Raw genomic sequence first — 20,048 nt, 5'->3', positions numbered from 1 at the left:
ATAGCATGCCTGTGCTTGGACTGACACTTGAGTTAGCTACTAGCAGAGATATAACTGAAGAAATGTACCATATTCAGAATTTCCTCTCATAGAGACTGATCCTGCCAGATGCTGAGCACCTCCTGAAAGTGTTGAGCACTCTATTCCCACTGAAGCCAATGGGGTCTGAAAGCTGCTCCACATTCCTCAGAAGTTGTTTGGCACTTTGTAAGACCAAGTCCTCAAGCTGTTTGGCATAACTTACCAAAGAACTGCACTGGGAACTGTCCATATGACTCCCACTGACTGCAGTGGAAACCTTGAAACTGAAGTTTACAATACCACTTGCAAAACAGAGAGGCTTTTCATTTTTTTTATCTACCTGAATGGTTATAAAGCTATATTTTTTAAAATGTTTCACTTTTTTTGTTATTTTTGCGAGAATGAGGCAGAGGGTTAGGATAGACACCCCCAGAACTAGAGAGGAGAGTGTAAGTGGGTAACATTCACAGCTGGCTCCTAATACAGTAAATACAGCCTGTGTATGATTAAATCCAGAGATTTGCCAGTATGGTTTTCTTTAAACAACACAAAACAATCCCCAGCTTACTCCTGGCTGTGTGTAGAGTTTTTCCCAGCAGCACCCTTCTGTCCCTGACCCTCGTTCCCTGTGCCTCAGAGGTCCTCTCTTAACAGATAAAGGGTGTGTGTTTCAGCCATGTTAGCTCAAGTGAATTAGCTTAGCATGACTGAAAAGCCCCCAATCAAGATGCAGGCAGGCTAACATGTTCAAAGGGGTGTTAGCTGACTGGCTGTGTTTTCACCTAGTGGGAGTCTAGGCTTTAACACCACCAGCTAACACCCCTTGAAATGTGTCTTTTGCTCACTACACATTAATATATGAGGAAACCACACAGACGTAGTTGGGGTCCAAATAACCACGTTCACGAGCTATATATAAATATACAAGGCCTAGCTCCACATAGACATGGCTGCTCTAGCAGGGTTCTGGTGCCTTCTGCAGTAGAAGACTAGAAAGCCCACTAGAGGTCTCAGCTCCCAGATATTCTATCACAAGATGCAAGGTACTAAGTAGTGGTCCAGATCTACTTCAGATTTTCAGAGGACAGATTTCACATATAGCAACTTTCTAATTCAGATCCAGGCTTCCTTGAAGTACAAGTGTACTGTATTTAGATATTGATTGTGATGCCGGTCCATCTCTATTCCCAAGGCCCAAGCAGGATGAGGTTTTTTGCTTCCTCAATCTCTCAGGTAGGGGAGAAGATTCCAGGTTCTCCCCCCACCCACTCCCCCATCTTGTGGTTCAGTTTCCATCTGCAGCAAACTGCAGTGTACATCAGTGACAATGGAGCTTTTACATTCATTCAAATAATGTCTTATGGAAATAGGAAAGATCCCAGTTCCATCCAGTGATGTCCCCTTTTCAGCTAGAGATGTTACCATTTGTTGACACTCACTGCTTCCTAATTTTGAGCCTGTCTGTCCCTATCTATTATACCCCTGTACCATGTGTTGCTACCCCTGGCAATGAGGAATCTTATCAAATGCTGTATGAAAATCTAACTCTAAACATTCTCTACATTCCACATTTCTCCCATAGCACTAATTTTTTTAAAAAGCCAAACAGTTTTTTTCAAGCCAGTCCATCTCATAATTCCATGTTTCTAATCAAATTATGCTTCTGCTGGCTTTCTTTCAGTAATCCCTACAAAACTGTTTCTTAGCTAAGCTGATTTGTAACAAATTCTCCTCCATGGGAGCAGTTCTGGGGCCAGAGCTCTTAGTCCCTCCCTTCCAATTCTGAGCTTTTGAGGGTCTCAATCGTTCCTTTTAATGGGGCAGGGGATTGCTTTGACTCAAATTTGACAGGCATAAGTTGTGCCATATTGCTAAGTGATTCCATATGTGAAACCTGCTTCACATGGTTTTGTCAGCTTTACAACAGTACTTTGGTTTTCATTTGATTCCAGAGCTCACCAGTAAGGTAACTACTGACGGAAAGACAGGCATCCCCTGTCAGGGACTGAATGTGTTGCTGCCACATATTCTCAGTTCACATTAGCCCAGGGAATGAGAGACCAGGACTAGGATTCAAACCCATGTCTCCACATGGTACTACAGTACACTATCATTAGGCCATGGGGATTGCCTTTACTCTGTCTTTTAATGGTTCCTTCAGCAAGGCAAAAGAAGGGATTGGTTGCTGTGGGGTTTGGTAGTATCATGGGTTTGCTGAGCTTTGCAGTCAGGGATGATGCTATGCTGTTCTTCTACAAGTGCTGTAGTGCTTGGCATGTCCCTCCTGACACTGGGGACCTCTCTAGCTGTAGCTGATATTTTAGAAGCACCAGAGTGTGTGGGAGCTGCTCCCATTAACTTTCTCATTTGTAACTTCCCATTATGTATGGACTGAGCATTTCCCTCCTCAAATCAGCTGGTGGCAATGAGCTGAGGAGATAAGACTTTGCTGAGACAGCAAAAAAGAAGGCATGTGACCAGTTGCAATGACAAGCTTGCATTGGGTAACTTATCAAGTAGTCTGATGAATTCCCTGCCCACAGCACTAGTCAGCTGTTGCAGCAAGATGCCGTACTTGAACCTACAGAAAAATTCCGGGGACAGAAAAACCCTTTAATATCCCCAAGTTTCTACACAACAAACAAAAATAGGCCAAACTAACCACTCCTGTAAGCAGAGATAACTGTATTCGTCATCTGAATTGCGTCCAATTATGCCAGTAGTGAATTTGTTCCAAGATTTGTGCCAATGTTAGTTGTAGGTATAAGGTCCCTTTTTACCAGTCTGGGAGTGACTATTCTAATGATTATGTTAAGCACCTGAGCATGCCCAGTAAATGGTGTTTTCTAGAAATACATGAAGAGGGTTGTGATCTCAGTTCTCACATAGTTAACAAAATGGCTGCACCTTCTCATTAATCATCGCTCTTGAGTCATTACCCATTTGCAGATGAGGAAATGAGGTACAGGGAGATTAAGTGATTTGTCCCCTAAACTCAGACAGGAAATTTGTGACAGAACTGAGCTCTGTCTGCATCCAGTGTTCTAGCCACAAGATTAAACCTCTTTCAGTGCCAGTCATTTTGTAAGAGGAACACCACCTTCTTTTCTGTCCCCTCCAGATAGTAATTTGGGCTCTCTTTCTGAAATGAATGGGAAAATCCTCTTGGAGTTTTAAGGACTGCAGGCTCAGGATCACAATAATTTTAATAGAGAATGTTATTTCCTTTCAGTTTGAGCCTTGCATACATGGGTAGGCAATTATTCATCTATTATAGGCTTCCACAGACTGGATGACAGCTACTGAACTTTTGGCTTCAGATTGTTTAGATAATGCAATACCTTAATTCTTCTCCCCCATTCTGTTAATGGGAAGAACAGCAGCTGGGAGGAACATTTGCTGTGGCTAGTGTGTAGGCTGCATTAGGGATCAAGCATTTAAGCACACCATTTCAACATTTATGCAGAACCCATTTAGATTTCAGCTGTGAACATGTTTAATCTTGTTTAAAACAGAGCCTCTTAGAATGTAGCTGCAAAAGCTGAGAAATACTAGAAATTAAGCTTGCATTTACCTTTGAAGCAAAAGGTCACTGCAACTCAGTAAAAATACGCTCTTACCTGTTTGTGTTGACAAATAGTGCATTCCTAGCACTTGTAGCTATGGTTGAGCTGGTACTTTTATTGTCTGCCTTTGCAGTCAAAAACTTGTATCTTTCAGGAAAAAATGATGTATGAGATTGAAATTCCTCATGAGCCAGAGATGGAATTTTGCCAAATAAAAAAAAGTGTGTAATTTTATTTATTTACTTATTTGTTTAGCGATGGTTTTGAACCAAAATCCTAAAGAAAACAGAACCCCAAACTTTAGAGGATTCAAAGTCTAAACAAGGACATGGATCTGAATTTTGCAGCTGACCCTAGACACACAATGGACTGAACCAAAATTCCCTGGACTCAGGATGAGTTCAGAATCCAGGTGTGCATTTATCAGCTTAGACCGATCTCTAGTTTGCCAGAAGCTGGAAGTAGACAGCAGGGGATGGATCACTCAGTGATTGCCTGTTCTGTTCATTCCCTCTGAAGCATCTGGCATTGGCCACTGATGGAAGACAGGATACGGGAGTTGATGGACCAATGGTCCAACCCAGTATGGCCATTCTTATGCTCTTAGTTGTCGCCAGTTTTATTTTAAAATTTTTAAATTAGTTCTCAACGAGCACAAGTGCCTTAGCTATATTTGAAGATGTTTGAAACTCCTGAAAAATCTTAGGAATTTCTGAACCAATGTGGGTAGTACCTATATGTACACAATCTGGGGCTTCTCACAGTTTTTATGTTTGATAAGACAACACAGTCATGTGAAGCTCCAGAACCAGTGGGCCTGATTTTCAGATCCTTGGAGACTGTGAAGCAGTGAGTGAGCAATTTTTAGATATTTCCATGTACAAAATAGGTGTGCAGCTGCATGAATTTCAATTATGTATTGAATTATAAAATACACCCTATGAACATGTAGAATCTACAATTTGTTCCTTTTTACTAGAGGAAATAGAGACCTCCCTCTGCCCCGACCATCAACAAACCACTTCCTCCACCCAACTAGCCCTGCAAGCAGACTCTTGAGAAAGAGAGAACCTTCAGCTGTAAGAAATGTTAGCCAACCTTGACTTGGTTGGGGAAAATGTAATTTGGTCACATGGTATTATAAAAACATACATTACATTAATACTGAATTGTGCATGTGAGCAAGAAGCACAAGTAACATTTGAATGAGACCAATAACTTGGGTTTCCTTACTTTCATTCATATAAAACTTCAAACATATAATATCAATACATTAACCAGAGCTAGTTGAAATACAGAAACACTTGAAAGCTTGTCTCTCACCAACAGAAGTTGGTCCAATAAAAAAATATTACCTCACCCACCTTGGATCTATAATATAGAAAACATGTCAGTAGAATTAATATTATTGTTACTTGGCAAATACTCTGTTGGTTGAATAGTGTTTGAATAGCTGTTGTTAAAATACACCAAAAAGAGTATTAATTGAATAAAGTATTAATCTAAAAATTCATCCATCAAGCACTTTATCCAATGAATACTCTTCAAAACAATTCTACCATCAAAGTAGGTTTCTCCATGTAGAACTCCCATTCAAACAAACGTGAGTCAGATTGAGTCTTTAACATATTGCATATTTCTTTAAGCCTAGAAGGAAAATCAGTGGTTTCTGTTACTTACGAATTAAAAATTGCAAATGCCAAGCAAAAAACCAGAAACCAAGTGTAAATATATTTACCCAGCAAGTAGACAGGTAGATAAATCACTTTAATTTAACAATAATAAAAGCCTTTTGAAACCTGGCTGACATCCATCCCTGACTATAGGGACTGAAAATAATTTTTATTGGATTGTAGTACAGGGATTTAGGTGGATGCAATAATCCCAGAGAAATTCCTAAAAGAAAAGGAGTACTTGTGGCACCTTAGAGACTAACAAATTTATTAGAGTATAAGCTTTCGTGAGCTACAGCTCACTTCATCGGATGCATTTGGCCAATGCATCCGATGAAGTGAGCTGTAGCTCACGAAAGCGTATGCTCTAATAAATTTGTTAGTCTCTAAGGTGCCACAAGTACTCCTTTTCTTTTTGCGAATACAGACTAACACGGCTGCTACTCTGAAACCAGAGAAATTCCTGTCTCTCTCTCAGCCCCCCACCCCACTAATAATGCATATTAATCCATTTCCAGAGCATGTGTTCATACCAAAGCATATATGATGGGACCATAGGAGTCTGGCATTTTGAGTACTGTACTCCAGCTAACATCATTAAGGACCTTTGTTTTCAGATCTGGCATCTTTAAATCAATTTACCACAATCAGTGTTCTACACCACAAAATCCACGATTCCTGGATCCATTGAGAAAGGCAGGACGGTCCAGAGCCTGGGACTTGTGAAACCTAGGTTCTAATGCCCGCTCTTGTACAAACTTTCCATGTGACCTTGGGCAAGTCACTTAAGGTCTCTGTGCCTCAGTTCCCCATTTGTACAATGAGATAATAGCACTGCCTTATCTCACAGAGTTGTTTGGAGGATAAATCATAGAATCCATAGAATATCAGGGTTGGAAGGGACCTCAGGAGGTCATCTAGTCCAACCCCCTGCTCAAAGCAGAACCAACCCCAACTAAATCATCCATTAAGGGTTATGAGATGCTCAGGTAGTAGAGAGAAGGTTCTTATAAGAGTACCATGCATTCAGTGACCTGTTTATTACCACTGAATACACCTGCTTTTTATTTCTGATCCAAGAGCTCTAAATATTCAGCTGTTACTTTTTGGTAAATATAAGCCAAAACCAGAACCTTGAATTTTGGTTGGGTCAAGATTCAAAGCTCCAAGTATGAGTAGTCCCTTCTAGTTTGGGTTCTGAGTTAGTTTCCAGTCTGGAAGGGCCTATTTTCCTGTTCTGGGTTGGATGCAGCTGAATTCTCCCATGAAATCTCATGATTTCTGCCATATTATGTCAAAATCTCATGAGAGAAACTCACAAGGTTATGATACCTTAGACTTCAAACCTGAACTCAAAACTGAGCCCTAATTAAATTAAATTAAATTAAATTCAGAGATGCCAGGGCCAGAAAAGACCATTGAGATAATCTAGTCTGATCTCCTGTATAGGGCAGGCCACAGATGTTCCCCAAAATAATTCATTTGAACCAGAGCAGATCTTTTAGAAAGACATCCAATTTTGATTTAAACATTTCCAATAATGGAGAATCCCACACAGTCCTTGATAAATTGTTCCCATGATTAATTACACTCACTGTTAAAAAAATTACACCTTATTTCCAGTCTGTTTGTCCAGCTTCAACTTCTAGCCATTGGATCATATTATATCTTTGCCGACTAGACTGATGCACCCCTTATCAAATATTTGTTCACCATGTAGGTGCTTATAGACTGAACAAGTCACCCCTTAACCTTCTTTGTGTTGAACTAGATAGAATCCAGGAGCTCAATCTATCACTATAAGGCATGTTTTCTAATCCTTTAATCATTCTTGTGGCTCTTCCCTGAGCCCTCTATAATTTAACAAAAGCATCCTTGTTGAATTGTGGACATCAGAACTGGATGCAGTCATACCAGTGCCAAATACATAGCTAAAATAACCTCACTATTCCTATTCAAGGTTTCCAAGGATCACATTAGCCCTTTTGGCTCCAGTGTTGCATTGTAAACTCATATTCAGCTGATTATCCACCATGGCACCAAAATCTTTTTGACAGTCAATGTTTCCAAAGGCCTTGAACCTCAACATTAACCTAAAACGAATCCCGATGCAGATACGACATCTTCAGCCATAACGTTATGTCAAAAGCCAAGGAGTCAAGTTGGTTGGAGAAGAGAATCACAGCACTTTTATTAACAGCATAAGCATACATCTCAGACAAAGTCTGCTTAGGTTTTCCAATCACTAGGCCCACCCGAGGCACATTCAATGGGTAACAGAGGTACTAGCATTGTCACCCCCAGATTAGTAATAGGTAAGGCTAAAATTTTGTCATGGGTATTTTTAGTAAAAGTCACAGACAGGTCATGGGCAATAAACAATAAATCATGGGTGCCTGAACCGCGTGGCCTGAGGCTGACAGCCTGAACTCGGCTGCCTGGGGCTGATGTCGCGGAGGTCACGTAAAATCATGGGATCCATGACCTCTGTCAAGGTTCCTTCCCCACTCTGAACTCTAGGGTACAGATGTGGGGACCTGCATGAAAACCCCCCTAAGCTTATTTTTACCAGTTTAGGTTAAAACTTCCCCAAGGTACAAACTATTTTACCTTTTGCCATTGGACTTTATTGCTGCCACCACCAAGTGTCTAACAAATATATAATGGGGAAAGAGCCCGCTTGGAAACGTCTTTCCCCCCCAAAATCCTCCCAAACCCTACACCCCCATTCCTGGGGAAGGCTTGATAAAAATCCTCACCAATTTGTATAGGTGAACACAGACCCAAACCCTTGGATCTTAAGAACAATGAAAAAAGAAATCAGGTTCTTGAAAGAATTTTAATTGAAGGAAAAGTAAAAGAATCACCTCTGTAAAATCAGGATGGTAAATACCTTACAGGGTAATCAGATTCAAAACACAGAGAATCCCTCTAGGCAAAACCTTAAGCTACAAAAAAGACACAAAACAAGAATATACATTCCTTTCAGCACAACTTATTTTATCAGACATTTAAATAAAACAGAATCTAACGCATATCTAACTAGATTGCTTATTAGCCCTTTACAGGAGTTCGGACCTGCATTCCTGCTCTGGTCCTGGCAAAGAAAAACACACAGACCAAGAGAACCCTTTGTTTTCCCGCCTCCTCCAGCTTTGAAAGTATCTTGTCTCCTCATTGGTCATTTTGGTCAGGTGCCAGTGAGGTTATCTTTAGCTTCTTAACCCTTTACAGGTGAAAGGGTTTTTTCCTCTGGCCAGGAGGGATTTAAAGGTGGTTAGCCTTCCCTTTATATATAGCCTTCCCTTTTATGACAACATCCATGACCAACTCATAGCCTTAGTAATAGGATATGTAACTTTACATCAGCTCTGTTTATCTGATCTCTATTGTCCGGTGTCCTTGATCAGAGCTGAAGTGTATTACTACAAAAAGAGAGGAAGTCAGCAACAACAAGTCACTGATTATGCCAAATATTATGCCAAATATATGACTACAGAAATGTCTTATGTACAGATTCACCTATAACTGTAAACTGGTTAAAGATGGTAGTTTGTAAAACAGATCCTTAACAGAGTGTGTGTAATGCCTGAGATAACTAAAAAAAAATCCACACTCAGTCTTTGTAAGACGATGTGAGCAGAAAAGTAGCAGCCTCACCTGTGGAGTGTCCATTCTTTGCACCCAAGCAGCTCTCACAGTACATTGAGGTGTAGAAATGGGGAGACTTGAACAAAAGTGGAAAGTGGAATGCATTCCAACAACTCATATTGCCTTCAGTGGGGGAGAACCTTCTCAAGTCTCTAGAACCTAGAAAGATGGGAGCTGGTGGAGAGTTGGTAGGGTTGAAAAATCTGTAAGGTACTTACAATCTTTCCTCTGCTGGAGAGCCCACAAATGGCCAGTTCAGTCCCAAAAGTAGATGGCCAAGGGATATGCTGATTCAGCAATTTCCAGTAATCAGAGATTAGGGCTGGAATGTTCAAAGGAGCCTGAGGAAGCTAGGTGCTCAACTCCCAATGAAATTCAATGGGTGTTGGTGCCTAGCCCCCTTAGCATTCTTTGAAAACCCTGCCTGAATCTGCCTATAGTTAGCGGAAAGAAGATGATGTGGTTGGATAGGGGGAACAGAAGGCGCAATTTGGCCTGCAGAACGTTACTAATGATGAAGCATGAGTCAAAGAGAATAGTTTGACTTTTAGATCCCAGATTGAATTTGTGTGGCTGGCAGTAAACTGAGAAGGATCTGAAGTGGAAGTCATAGGCACACCATAAACATGGAATTCAGACATGCTGTTTCAGACTGGAACTGTACTTTAAAGTCCCTCCAACTAAAATGGCCACGACTGCATAGATGCACTGTGCTGCTGAACAGGCCCGTGATTGCCTATTTTGCACATGTAGCTTAATCACTCCTTTGTTTAAGTGCCTTGCATTTCTTAGGATTAGAAGGCTCTGGGGTCATCAGTTTTCTTCATTAATGTTCAGCCACTTTAAGAGACAAAGTAATTTAAAAAGAAGTGGTGGAAGAAATTTAAAACTTTTTATGGGGCATATTCATCTGGGGAATTTAGCACCAGGTCTACTTTGTGTGCCCAGACCTATGCTCCTGACTCAGGCAACATTCCCACTTACTTCAAATGCAGTGTTTCCAGCTTAGAAAGTGCTGGATCATTCCTAAAGTTGCAATCCTGAAATGAGCTCAGCATGAGCATCAATGCCAAGTTGGTTCTTCAGAGTTACAGGGAGGACCTACATTTGTTCTTTATTCTGGGGTATACAGTGTGAATGTGATCATGCTGCAGAAGAGTAAACTCTCAAGGCAACCTGAAAAGGGCAAGGGACATCTGGAATACACTTGTACTATCTCTTGACTCTTTTAGTTTTGACAAGATGGGTCTTCTTTCTTCCTGTATATAACATCTGATATTGATGCCTGGCTTATAAAGGGAAATTGTTTTTGAATTCACAAAGTTGTGGGAGGTCCAAAGGAGTGAAAAATAAATTATAGGCAAATTGGTTATTTGCAAACTTCACCTGGAAAATTGTCCTCTATAGATATAGATTTTAGATCATAAGTATTTTAATAAAAAAGAAAAGGAGTACTTGTGGCACCTTTGAGACTAACAAATTTATTTGAGCTGTAGCTCACAAAAGCTTATGCTCAGATAACTTTGTTAGTCTCTAAGGTGCCACAAGTACTCCTTTTCTTTTTTGCGAATACAGACTAACACAGCTGCTACTCTGAAACCTGTTAAGTATTTTAATATTATTTGATTTTGTACAATGCTCTTATGGGTTTTTCCCACAGGACAGGACAAGAAGTAATGGTCTTAAATTGCAGAAAGGGTTAGTTAAGCACTGAACAAATTATCTGGGAAGGTTGTGGAGGCTCTGTCACTGGAAGTTTTAAGAATAGGTTGGACAAAAAACCTGGCAGTGATGGTCTAAATAATACTTAGTCCTGCCTCAGTTCAGTAGACTAGACTAGACAACCTACTGCGGTCCCTTCCAGTCCTACATTTCTATGATTCTATGAAAATAGAAAGTACCAGGCAAGCAGTGGAAAGTAAACTAGATTGTTAACGTATTTTCAGTTTTAATAACTTAAAGGTCTTATTAATAACATAGCTCTGGACATTTAAAACACCAACACAATATAGAATTCCACTTATTAAGCCAATCTGGATTCTTTTTCTGTTTACCCTGCCTTCCTCTAACACTTCCCCCTCCATGACCTGCCCCCGCAAAGAGTTTTTTGGGTTTATCCACCTGTTGTTGTCTTATAATATATAGAGAGTGTAAACTTCTAGCATAACAGACTGGTAGCTCTAGGCACTACTGTAATACAAATAATAAAACTTGACTTTTAACATCCATTTTTTAAAAAAAGCCTTCTCCTTTTAGTTTTTTTTTTAAAAAACATCGTAAATTCTTTTATCAAAGTTCAGGTATGAGAAGCCCACTTGCTCTTTTAGGCTCTAGGGATTGTTTTTATATCAAAATTTACATGTTGCCTAGCACAAAACAATGGCAAACAACACATTCCAAGGATCTTCCCCCAATAATTAAAGGAATCCAGGGACTCACAAGTTATTAGATTTCAAGGAGCTTCAGAAAGTTCAAATTTTTCCTATGTACCCTATCCCTTATCAGTATAAGCAACAGCTGCTTGCAAAATAGCTTTGGCCTGTTTGTCTCAAGCCTTCCTAAGGAACTCCATAGATTTTTTTCACAGTTACCAGCCCAACCCCACAATTCACTCTACCTGCACAGCACCCTGTTGAAGTCAATGGGGCTATACATGGGCACAACAGTTAATTTCAGGACTGGGGACTTAGCTTTCATTTTACTAGTGGTTTCTTGCAAAGTGACACTCTTGCCTAATGGAATTTAAAGAGTTTTCTCTACTACAAAGTAGAGACTGCAGCAGGACTGGGATCCCAGGGGTACTGCAGGACCCACTGCTATAATAGCAGGAGCCGGATTAAAAAAAACAGTTCCACGCAGGGCTGTACAAAGTGCAGTATAATTGTAGGATGTGTGTAGTGCTATAGGACCTGCAGTCTTCTTGCATTATCTGGGTAACAGGTGCATGTGGCATGTCAGGCTGCCTCAGGTAGAGAGCAGTCAGGCTGATTGACGGTTTGACTGCAGAGATTTTCAACATAGTTTTATCTTCATTATCCCCCCACCCTGTACGCCTGGCAATGGACCCTCTTGACAACAAAGAAAAGCTGGAAAAGCAAGCAGCTTACATTCCCTTTGGCTAAGGAGGGAAACATTGATATGGTAAGTAGCAAACTGACCTCACTAGAGAAACTCGGCAGCCTGTCTTCTCATTCAGTCATCTTTCCTCAGCTGACTGGGATCACATGATTTGGCAAGGGGCTGTATTATTACTTACAGATAGGCTTGGAAGGGTTAGCTTTTTAATCAGTAAATGTTGGTAAAAGTTGATTTCATTGTGCACACATACACAAACAGACAAAAAATATTTCCATTGATGATAATTGAAATTTACAGATACGCAAAGCAAGAAAAATGTTGCTTGAGAACTTAGAGTTTGATTTAAGGCTATTTCCTGTAGCTATTTTGACATGTGATGTTGACAATTGGTGTTTTAGCAGTTATAAAGCTGTAACCTTTTAAATCTCAGGGTCTACTATTACAAATAATTGTTGAACTCCCCACATTATCTCCTCCCACCATAATATCCCACAACTATGAAAATGTATGTAAAAATGCTTAAAAAGAAACAGATGTTATCTGTCAGTTATAAAAATACAATTGAATGCTGCCAAGCCTACTTATAGAGGACCACAGATGTGCATGTACATTACACAACAGACAATGATAGAATCCCTTCCCCTAAAAATGTACAGTCCAAAGCCCTGATCAGACATGCCCACGATAATTCCATGGCTTGTTTTGGAATCACAAATAGAAACAGAGCAGCATATTCTCCCCTTACAATATTTATCTCCATCAACTTTAATGGAGTCACAGTGATATAACAATGAGGAAAATATGGTCCTGAAAGTTTCAAACGTAACCTCCTTCAGCAGTGAAAAATGAACTACAAGAAACACTGATATGAAATGGGCTGACCTTCATGTCACAAACTAATCATGTCTTATGCTATATTCTTCATTATAACGATATCACACAACATTTGATAGGGTAAAGAGAAGTTAGTTTCCTATCCATCACCACATGTCCCTGAAGTTATCCAAATTTTCTGTCTTATCGAAACAAGAGAGGGGGAGAAATTTGTAGAAGTCAAATGAACAGGATTGGATTAAATTCAGACTTTACATAAGCATGTGCAACTCCATTTGGCATTAAGAAGAAACCATTACTAAACAGTATAATAACTATTTTTCTTTGCATTTCCAGAATATCTTTCCTCTGCGGATCTATAAGTTCTTTACAACCATTAAGCCTCACAACATGCTAGTGAAGTATGTGGGTGTTCCTATATGCATTCTCTAGCTGGGTAATAGCTAGGCCTTATCCACCTCTGATAAGAGATATGTCCAGGATCACACAGCAACTCAGTATTAATCAGGCACAGACACTTAGAAGGCCTGATTTCTCATCCCCTGCTTTGAGTGCTAAACAACACTCCCTTCAGGCATGTCACTGAAACATATGACACTTAGATGATTGAGCTGCACTATTTCCGTGTGACCACATCTGCAAAAGATATTGTGGGACTTGTAATGCAAAACTATCTTGATAGATGTGATGAACACAAAGTTTACTGCTGTCAGGATCATGATAAGGGCTGTCAGGACTAAGGATCAGAGCAGGGTCAAACTTGAGGCTAAGAGTAGCAGAGGATTTCATAGTCAAGCTCCAGGCTAGGGTTGATACCAAGGATCCAAGTCTGAGTCAGGCTTCAGGGGCCAGAACAGGAGATGAGGTCCAAATTAAGGCAAGGTCAAAGCCAGGCATTCAAGAGCAGAAATGAATGTGGCAGCTACAGAAGATCCCTACTGCTGACTAGACACTTCCTGGATCACCCTTTGGATTTATAAAGGGCAGGGAGCCAATCAGAAGCCTTGAGGCTGCTGCCTGACAAACCCCTTGAGGAGGGACATTCTGTGATTTGTGTTTGTCATGGTCAAGACCATAGACTTGGAACACTGGCTCCCAGGACAACTCTCCTGGCCCACAGCCCTCCTCGCCTACAAGGTACCAGAGGGACCTGCATTTGATTGAGTCCAGCATCTTGTGGACTTCATAATTGTCATGTCCTTGGACCCACATTGGAGGGGGCAGTTTCTCAATGTAGGATTTTAGCAAGGATATGTGGAACAGTAGATGGATTTTGAGAGATCTGGGTCACTGAAGTCTCAAGGTCAGTGTGTTGATTACCTGGCTGATGGAATATGGCCCAAGGTATCGGTAATCCAGTTTACAACACAGCCAGTCGATGCAGAGGTGTTTGACTGAGAGCCCCACTTTGCCCAAGGGTGAATCCCAGGCCTTCCCAGGTCCGGCAGTCTGTAATCTTGTAATCTTCCTTGTCTGTGTCCAGGTGTGCCTTGAGTTCTTATTGGATCTCGTGGATCTGGTGCACCCGGTCGGTGGCTGCAGGATTGGTGGAGTTCATAGGTACAGCCAGGTGGAGATGGAGGTGGAAGTCACAGTTTGCATAGAACAGACTCTGCCTGGTGGAGACATGATTGGCATTGTAATAAGCAAACTCTGCGTGGGATAGGAGGCTCAACCAGGTGTCCTGATGGAAATTCATGAAGCAATGTGAATATTTTCTATATTTTCTAACACTCAGTTCACTCATTTGGATTGACAATCAGTTTGTGGGTAAGTATGGACCCTGAGCAATCATTGGGTTTCACACCAACACTGCAACACAAACTGCAGGCCCCAATCAGTTGTGACTTGCTTCCAGAGTCCATGGAAACAAATTACATGAGTCACCAGGGGGTGAGCCATTTCTTCCGAGGAGGGTAGGTATACGCTGTGGACAAAGTGGACCATTTTTGTCAATTGGTTGACCACAGCGAGGACTACAGTGTACCTGTTAGACACAAGGAGCTTGACTATGAAGTGCTGGGTAATGGCTGACCAGGGGTCCAGATGGGCTCTCGGAAGGCATTATGGTGCTAAGGGTTTTTTATTCCAGCATCTTGGTGCAGGCGCATGTCCCACAGGAATCAACATACAATTGGATTGTGGTGCTCATTCAAGGCCACCAGCAGGAACGGATGGTCATACAGAGGGTCTTGAGGTGACCCAGATGTCCTACTAATGGTGAATCACAACAGAGCCATAGTACCTTTAACTGAAGGAATCCTGGCAGAATATACAAACAACCCTTGACATAAAGAGAGCCATCCTGAATCTGGTGTTGCCTCTGGCTTGCTGCCTCAGGTTCCTTGGGAAGCTGTTCCTTCCCTGCAGCTGAGCAGAACAGTGACATGAGGTCTTGGGTAATTGTAGCATCCAGGAAGTTCCAGGGCGTAAGAATGCCTGGGGACACAGCATGTATTGGCTGGTGAGGTATTCCCCTTTTCAGGACAAGGTACTGGTAGTCTTGTTAAGGGCCCTTGGGGGGTATGTGATGGTGAAATTGAAGCCTGTGAAGAACAGGGCCGAGCACAGTTGCCTCTGGTTCAGTGCCTTGGCTCAGTGGAGGCATTACATTTTTAGGATCTATGTAAACCTGTGTTGGGTACCAAGCTCCCTGTAAATAGTGGTACCAGTGGTGCCACTCTTTGAAGGATACTTTGATAGTTAGAAGGTGAGGAGTCAAAGGGATGTTATCTTCAGGCCATTGGGTTGCCAATTTTGCTTGGACATATTCCTAGAGATTTCATCACATGTCATAATCTTTAATTAAAAATGAATCTTTAATTCATGGAGACTCCAGGAAAATCCTGGAGGGTTGGCAACCGTATCAGGCCAACCCACTCTACCAGGCCTGAGTTTCGTTTTTCCTGAACTGAGTCATGCTGAAGCTCATGATGGGCAGTTGGTGAGAGTGTGACCAGATCCTCCCCAATAGAAACACAGTCTGTGGCAACAACATTGCTCTTTTTCCCCAGGGATCACTTGGCAGTTGGTAGTATTCAGATGCATTGGTTCAAGGTCCAGGTCAGAGATGGGAACCAAGGCGCACCAATTGGGGGTGCCCTGGACCCACTCCTCTCCTCACATCACTCATGGAGCTTATTGTCAATTTATAGGACAAGGTCAACCAAGGCTCTAGGTTGGTTGGAGCCTCCATGTGGAGATCATCCTTAATCTCCTTATGTACTACCCACCAGAACTTGTTGAGTAGGGCTGCTTCATTCCAATCAGTGTCAGAGACTAGTTGCTGAAAGTGGGCAGCTTAAGAGGAGGATGGTCCCTCCCTGGCTAGAGTTTGCTCAGGGATGTCTCTGGTGAATGGGCATGGGGGGGGAGGGATAATCATCAAATATGGCACAAAAATGCCTAGAGGAAGCCATCCCAGTCAGACTTGGTCAGTGGGGTAGGACCGGGGGGTGAAGCAGAAACAGTAGAGGGCATTGGTTAACAATTACCCCTGAATTTTTGGTGGTCCCTGTTAAAATCTTCTTGGAGGTAGTCTGGGGGCCTTGATCCAGATAGGCAGCTGCAGTGTGTGCCCATATGCAGTGTTCTCATCCTGCAGCTGGGCCACCTGCTCTCACAGCATCAGATTATCTGTCACATGCTGTGCCAGTCAGGCCTGCAGTCCTATATTTTCATCATGGATTGCCAGTGAAGAGCCTAGTTCTTTATTGTGAGTTGCAATAGTTGGGCTCGAAGAGTAGGAAACTCTTCCTGGGAGTGGGCAGCTCATTCACTTATCTCCAGTACCCTCTGGGGCATGCTGGGCAGGGAGTGGCCCGCTGCCTGCCTGGTCCCCCAAGGCAGGCCTTCACCGTAGGCTAGGCAAACTGTCAGGATCCTGACAAGGGCTGTCAGAATCAAAGGGCAGAGTCAAACAGAGGCTGAGAGTAGCAGAGTTCATGGTCAAGTTCCAGGGGGTCTAAAGATTTTCATTATTGTCACAATACACTGGGATATCTAATGTGAAAAGTTTCTGTGTCCAGCGAAAGATGCTGCAGAGTTCCTACATCCACAGTTTAAGTGATAAGAGATGAAAATCACTGAAAATACAGCAGCTGTCTGCCCACCAACACCCAAGCGCACAGTGTATGTGTGTGAGAGAGGGTTTGAGTCATGTGAGAATGAGGAGACCTTTGAAGTTAGCAATCTTATCTGTATGCGTTATCTCTCTAGATATGATAAGTGGCTGTTGAAGTAGAGGAGTGGCAGAGTTGCCTTGTGGTTGGGGTTTTGACGGGTTTGCCTTGGGGGGGATGGGGATGCCAGTTTTTTTCATTTCAAAGGATAAAACAATAAGCATTTTGCCAGGTCTGAACATATTACCTGTTTTTTTCCATGATCCTGCAGCTTCAGACTAAAATTAATGACTCGGAAAAGATACATATTCTAATTAAACCTATCATTTTAATTAGCTGAATTTATGTCCAGTGTTATTGTCACTAGCCAGTAACTATGTGTTCAAATGACTAAATGTGGGAGGTTTTAGTATGCTGCTGTGCGTTAGCCATCGGGTCTTTCTTCTGTAACTATTTGCATGTGCTTAAATTAGTGGCCTAAATTTCATCTAATAATAGGACAAATGTCATCTCACCAAAATATAAGGAATGAGTGGTAAGAAGTGGAAGGTTCTCATAATATTGTTCTGGCAATAGACATGGCTGGGCACTTGCATGGTTAATATTCCTAATTTTTCAAGGAAACCTCAGTGCCTTTCTGATCAGCTGGTTGATGACATCAGTACCCAGTCGGAGAGTAAAGTGCTAGTCTCCATAAAGATCATCCAAAGTTTGAATGGCGGCTAATCAATCAGTACAGCTGTTTACTTACTGTCAGAAGTGCCCTGCACAGCTTCTATTTTTGGCAGTCCATGTATCTGAGGGCATAGATCCTTTGAAAGATCAAGATTCAGGACTGTTCTGTACAAGAATTTTATCCCCATCACGCCTCAGTTAATGAACATTTTTTGTTGTGTCAATATCATTAATACAGGCCTTGTGTCTCTGGTGTGATTAAAGGCTGATTGGGGCCATGTTTAAGCCCACTCTCCTTGACCAGAGGGAATGGACGAATATTTATTGTCCTACTTTTAGCCAGAGAATCTTACAGCACCTTCCTGTATTTACTGATTTCCTTTTCTAGTAGCTTAGATTCTAAATAAGCCTCATATTTGGATGGGCTGATGGATACAGCAGAGTACTGAGAGTCAGGCCAGTGGGTTCTAGTCCTGGCTGTGGCACCGACATCCCCTCTGGTCTTCGGCAAGGCATCCAGCCTCATAGGCTTTAATTCCCTCTGTTTGGTAAAGCACTTGGAGGGCTCTAAATGTAGTTTTGGAGTAAAAAGAAAAGGAGTACTTGTGGCACCTTAGAGACTAACAAATTTATTTGAGCATAAGCTTTCGTGAGCTACAGCTCATTTCATCGGATAGTACATCATCCTGAGGATGTACTATCATAATGGTTTCTTCTAGCCTGAACATCTATGAATCTTTTAAAGGGAACCCCTGCAATACCAAAAGCATTCCTCATCCTCACAAAGTAGAGGATCCAGGGCAGAAGAGCCAAAGTAAAGCAGTGTCTCCAGCTGAGGCACTTATCAGGCAGCTGCAGTTGTATGGCAGGGCCCACAAGTAGGGGCTGTCGTAGAGTTTCCTCAGGGTTGGTCAGTTTAGAATCAGGCAGCTTAGGTTGTGGGCCCCAAAACAGGTTTAATTTACCCGCTATGATTCGAAGAACCAAACAATCAGGGAGCTAGAAGGAAGGGTGCAGATTGGCCACAAAGAGAATGAAGCTGCTGCTGGACTTGGAGGAGAGGACTCTTCTAATTGGTAAGGATGCTGGGGCAGCTCATTCCACCGAACTGGGTCTTGACAAGTGTTTAAAACTGCTCAAAAGTAGAGTAATAGCATAAAACACAAGCTGCCACTGCTGCTATCTTTTATTGCTTCCTAGCCATTGATTTCACAACCCCAATTGGCAGCAGCATGAGGATGAGTCATACTTGCCTTCAGTCCAGTGTCTGGCTGACTGCAAGTCACAGGTCAGACTGACTAGTGATTACTGTACTTTAAATGTGTTTCAGGAAAAGGAAGGGTGGTTGAGGTCTAACTTTGCAGTTGTGCACATGCAGGGCACCCCTTCCCCCATGCTTTCTCACGTAGTCTCTACCTGTTCTTTGGTCCTTTGGCTCCAATTGTTTAGTGTGGAGTGTTGCCGTTTATCTGCACCTTGCTTAGTTGGCATAAATTGCACTATGCCTACCAATGGCATTGCTGCTTAATGCCCAGTTGATTAATGTTGGCACTTGAGTTACTGGGTCTCTGATTTATTGACTTAGAGCAATGTACTGTAGTCCCCTGGTTTTATGAACATCGATCTTATGAAGACTAGTTACATGAGCCATTTTCCTGCCACCAAAGTCGTCTTTCTTCCACTGAATGTGACTTCAATCCTTCAGCCAATGTTCAAGCAGTTGTATAGGTTTGAAAAGAGAGACTTGATAGCAAAGAAAGATGCAGTTCTCTCAAAGAAAAATCAGGCAGATTGTAGACCTTTGTTACCATTCATTTTGTACATTTCCATTGAACAATTAATTAATGGATGCATCTATCTACTGTAATTCTGAGCTGTTCAATTTTATGAACTTTTTGATTTTATGAAGTCCTCAATTCCCAATTAGTTCCTATATAGGGGTTCTACTGTATAGGAAAGAAAATTCACTTTATTGCATCAGTGTTTGACCCATGGGCATATGCAGGTTAGCTTTAGGTAAGGAAAAATGGACAGGAAGAAGGGTTAAGGAGGAGGGACTAGTCCCACAGTATCGTCCTTCAGGATGCTTTATTGAGCATGTGCACCTTCCAGAAATCACACTGTGTGTATCTTTTAATCTGACGGCAGCAACAAATGAAGGGTTTACCATTTCTCCCTTTTCTGGGTTCATAAACTCAGGCAAAGGGATTAGTGTGGAGGACTTGTTCGTGTACCTTATTTTGCACAAATAAAACTTATTTTGTGGGGGAGGTAAGGTTGGCATTCCACGAGAGAGAGAGAATGGAACATTCAAAATGGAATGGCAACATTTATGCAAATTTCCATTGTCTGCCAAGGACTGCATCTACACAGTCCAGAAATATGCTTAACCAAAATCATTCCAACAGCTGACAATAAAATATTCCGTG

This window comes from Dermochelys coriacea, chromosome 5 (genome assembly GCF_009764565.3).
Source record: "Dermochelys coriacea isolate rDerCor1 chromosome 5, rDerCor1.pri.v4, whole genome shotgun sequence".
Classification (NCBI taxonomy): domain Eukaryota; kingdom Metazoa; phylum Chordata; order Testudines; family Dermochelyidae; genus Dermochelys; species Dermochelys coriacea.
Note: the sequence above shows the minus strand (reverse complement) of the source record.